This window comes from Octodon degus, unplaced genomic scaffold (assembly GCF_000260255.1).
Source record: "Octodon degus isolate 3935 unplaced genomic scaffold, OctDeg1.0 scaffold00038, whole genome shotgun sequence".
NCBI classification, from domain to species: Eukaryota; Metazoa; Chordata; class Mammalia; order Rodentia; family Octodontidae; genus Octodon; species Octodon degus.
The window spans coordinates 16,114,682-16,119,051 of NW_004524614.1; the positions used below are offsets into that span (position 1 = coordinate 16,114,682).

The window sequence follows — 4,370 nt, forward strand, 5'->3', positions numbered from 1 at the left end:
GCTTTACAACAGCCTGCAAGCTGCCTATCAGCTCCTCACACATTTATTTCTTACATTTATTTATTTAAAAATAGCCCAAACTAGCATATTTTTGTTTACCCTGTGAAACCTCACTCTGCATTTACTGGGATAGATAAGCCCCAGGCCATAAAGACTCTGTTGTGCTTGCCCTTTGGAACTTCCCTACTTAGAAACTCACTTCTGAGCTGCCAGTCTGAAATCCCCTGAGCACTTACTCCTCTGGTCTGAAATGCCTCTTATCAGTGGCTCCCTTGTACTCTCTTGTTCATTGTAGACTGATAAGAACAAATACTAACACTTGATCTTAGCCAAAAGGCTGAGAAGAGATCTCTTGTTAAGATACATACACAGACTGCTTCTGTGAGAGACTCCTCCAAAATGCCAACCAGTTCAAGTGTCACCTAATAAAGCTTGTGTGATCTTACCTCTTACACTTCTCTCCTTGACCTGCCTCTAAATCTTCTGAACCCTCTATAGGAAGCCAGGTTGGAGAGGAAGATCTTAGCTTGTGAAAGAACTTGTACGTTATGGTGCACTGTTAGGGTACTGGCATCTATGACGTTTATAAGCAAGGGAGTGGTGTACTGTTTTGTATATTTTAGGACATTCACTCTGGCTTCAGTGTGGAGAATAAGGTGAAGGTGTTGTAGGCAGCTAAACTAGATAGAAATATTATAGGCAGTCAGACAGAGCTAGGCCCTCAAGCACAATATGGAAGGCAGGGTGACTCTGCAACTTTGGAAGAAGCAGACACTCCTTGCTGTGGGCCAGACCTCGAGACAAAAGAGTAAACAAATGCAGCCATATACTTCCCTAAGGATGTGATTCAGGGATTGATATTTTACATAAGTATCAATCACCCTAGAAGAGCCCTAAAAGAGTCATTAGCCCAACCCCAACAAGAAGAGATCTTGTGCCATATTCATGCCCACCTGCTACATGACTTGTTTCCCCACTTGATTCTGATTTAACCAATTTTACTTGAGCAATAGTGCTTATAATCTCATTGGTTGACCATAGTATTGTCCCACCTCATGCCCACCTAAGAGAGTTACCATAGTTTTCACCTTAGACCCACCTCATCACATGGTTTTGTTTTATAAAATCCCTGAAAAAGACAATTTCCCAGGTAACCCACTAGAGTCTCCCTTGTGTCCCCCAGTAGGACAGAAGCTTTCCTTCCTAATGAATATTCTGTTCTTAACGAAACCTCCATTTTTTCCTAAAATTCGTTCTTCAGTTTTAGAGAACACGCATGCATGTAAGCATCTCTCAGGTCGGGCAGTTTCATTTTTCTCTCCTGTAGCAAAGGGGAATGAGAATGGAGGCAGCTGTGGTGCTGTCACAGCCAAGCAAAGCAGGAGCACAGAAGAGAAGCAGGTCACAACATTTGATGGCTACCTGGAGAGTGGAGGGTGGACAGAAAGAGAGTGCAATGTCAAAGAAGCTCCAAGATTTTTTGGATTGAATATATAAACACTAGTGCTGACATTAATTTTGGCAAAGAAAGGGCTTATACGGTGTAAAAGTGGTTAGGTTTAACTTAGAGTAAAGTGACTTTTGTAGCAACAGGGTAGTTGAAGCTTTGGTAATGTCTTCTCAGAAGAGTGAGCAGAATAATGCTGGCAGTATTGAAGAAGAAAACTTGAGGGGCTTGGGAGATGGCTCAGTGGAATAAACACTTCCCTGGCAAGCGCAAGGGCCTGAGTTCAATCCCTGATTCTGAAAAGAAAAAAAAAAAAAAAAAAGGAAAGAAAAAGAAAAAGAAAAGAAAAGAAAAAAAAACCTTGAAAAGTCAGATTTAAGAAGGTCAATAAGCCAGAAATAAGGCAAAAACAGAAAATGTGAGAAGAAAGAAGGAACTCAGAATAGAGTATTGGTGTAGAGCCCAGTGGTACCACATTGCAAAATAAAGATCAGCCATTGGTTACATTACAATTCAAGTCACAGAGGGCTGGGGATTATTTGAACAATTTTGGCAACCCTGAGGGTTACTGGCCTCCAGAGAGCATGAGCCAGAGCCCAGAGCCAGAGAAAGGAATGGTGAGGGAGGGCAGGGGAATAAGAGTGGGAAAGATGGGGGGAGAGAGAGAGAGAGAGAGAGAGAGAGAGAGAGAGAGAGAGAGAGAGAGAGAGAATTCATATCTTTGATTACTTTACCTAGAAATACACTGCTTGTGATTAACACTCATGAATAGTGAGTAGACATGAAAAATAATTAGAAAACTGTGTTTTCAAGTGGCTATATCAATTTTTGGGGCCAAATAATTATATGGTGATAAATTTGCTGATATGTAGTTTATTGTTGAGAAAAGCACAATGAACTTATTTCAACTTTGCATTTGACCTGGTGAAATAAGACCCCAGAGATATACTAGGCAATATGAAAAATATGTGTTATTTCATGTGAACATCTGTGCATAATTATGCTTATTGCTATAAAATGTATTTAGAAAAAGAATGCCTTTTCATAATAATCCGTAATGTTTTATAACAGTATACCTAATAATCATTGCTACAGATATTAGTATAAAGTGAGTTTTAACCATTTATATTTAAGCAATAGAACTACTAAATAATTTTTCTTTCTTGTGCTCTTTGTACATTAAAGTACTGGCATATAATCATATTATTTTGCAGGACATTTTGAGTTTTTTTTTCTAGAGAACTATATGTAGATTTTATTCCTATATGACACCTTACTCTCAATGTTTCTTTCCTTTCTTTTTTTTTTTTAAATTTATTTGGTACAGGGTTTCACTAAGCAACTCGGACATGTAGTAATCCTCTTGTCTTCAGCCTTCCCAGTGTTGGGATTACAGACATGCACCACCAGACCAGGTCTTGGTGGCCAGCTCAGTGCCCAGGGGCAAGGCTGGTATAGGATGTGGTGCCAAGGATCAAACTCCACTCCCTACACTTGCCTAGGCAGGTGCTTAGTCCACTGAGCTATCTTGATGGTCCTTTCAATGTTTCTTATTGTATTTTTCAGTCAGAATTTTGGTAGTAAGTATAGTTATAATAGTAAGTATTTCTCTTTATATGTAAGTATATTGGATTGTATCTGTATATTACTTACAGATGATGTGTATTACAGATGATATCCTCTTATTTTTTAAGAAAGAGAAATGGAATTATGGAACCTAGAAAGATTAAATCCAATGATGCTGATAAGCATTAATGTTTCTGGGGAAAGTATTTCCAATGCTTGTTTGAAATATCATTCTTCTCACTCTTTAAGAGGCCAAATTCATTCATTCTTCAAGACAAAACTATAGTGTGTTTTGCCCGCCCTACCCAGGCAGTAGTGCTTGTCCTGTCCTTCTCTCCTCTGTTAGGACACTCAGTTGTTAGGCTGATACCTATTTATGTGCTCTATGTTCCTCCAAACTGTGGACATATTGAAGGCCAAAAAGTAGTAATTTTATTTTCCTATTTACAAAGGACAGTATTAGTACTGCAAATTTTATCTCAAATGTGGTTCACAAAAATATTTGTCAAGCTCAAGTCGATTTATTTTAGCTTCATAAGCCTAACTGCACATTTAGGTAGGCAGGTGGATTAGCTGCATCTTACGGGTATGAGAACAGATTATCAGAGTATACACATCAGACAGGTCTGGACAGTGCTCTAGAGTTATCTTCTTTCTACACAGAATACACACAAATACTTGTTATCTGATAACCTCATAAGATTGGTAATATTTGTAGGAACCAATTTTCTTATATTTGAAAAGTTTCATTTGAATTTCTTGGTTATTCTGACTTCTTTTCTTCCTTTTCTTTTATATCTCACATTTCCAATAAGGACTTTATTTTTGGTAAATTGTTTCTATGTCAACTTTGTGTCTAAGAAATTGCATGTGAAAATGACATCTGTAATTTTTCTCATCTCTAAAAATCTAACATTTCATACATATAAGCAACCAAAACACTAGTATTACTAAAATCTGTGACTTGTTATCAGTGTCCATCATTGGTAAGGTCATTTAACATCACTGGTATTGAAGTTATGTTGGAATATTCTTTATACTTATCACTACATTTATTGTATTTACCAGACTCACTATTAGAATCTTTTAATTCATATACAGTTATACATTGTTTAATAGTGGGAATGTGCATTGTTGATGCTTTCCCCATCGAGGGACATCACAGAGTATATTTATACCAAGTAAAAGGGCTATAATTATGTGACCAGTGATATAATGTTATTAGGTATCTGGGCCATGGCCCCATGAGGTATGTGGGTCATCATGAACTGAAAGTCTCTATGTGATACACAACTGCTAATAAAGGAGACTTTTATAGTGTATCACAATTTGGCACTTGTGTTTGCACACAGCAAAA

The 4,370-nt window shown here is 37.7% G+C and overlaps 1 pseudogene; it reads right to left on the reverse strand.

Annotated features, from left to right (window-relative positions):
* Window positions 1-226: 226 nt before the first annotated feature.
* On the reverse strand, window positions 227-349 carry LOC111816729 (annotated as a pseudogene).
* Between the last annotated feature and the right edge of the window lie 4,021 nt (window positions 350-4,370).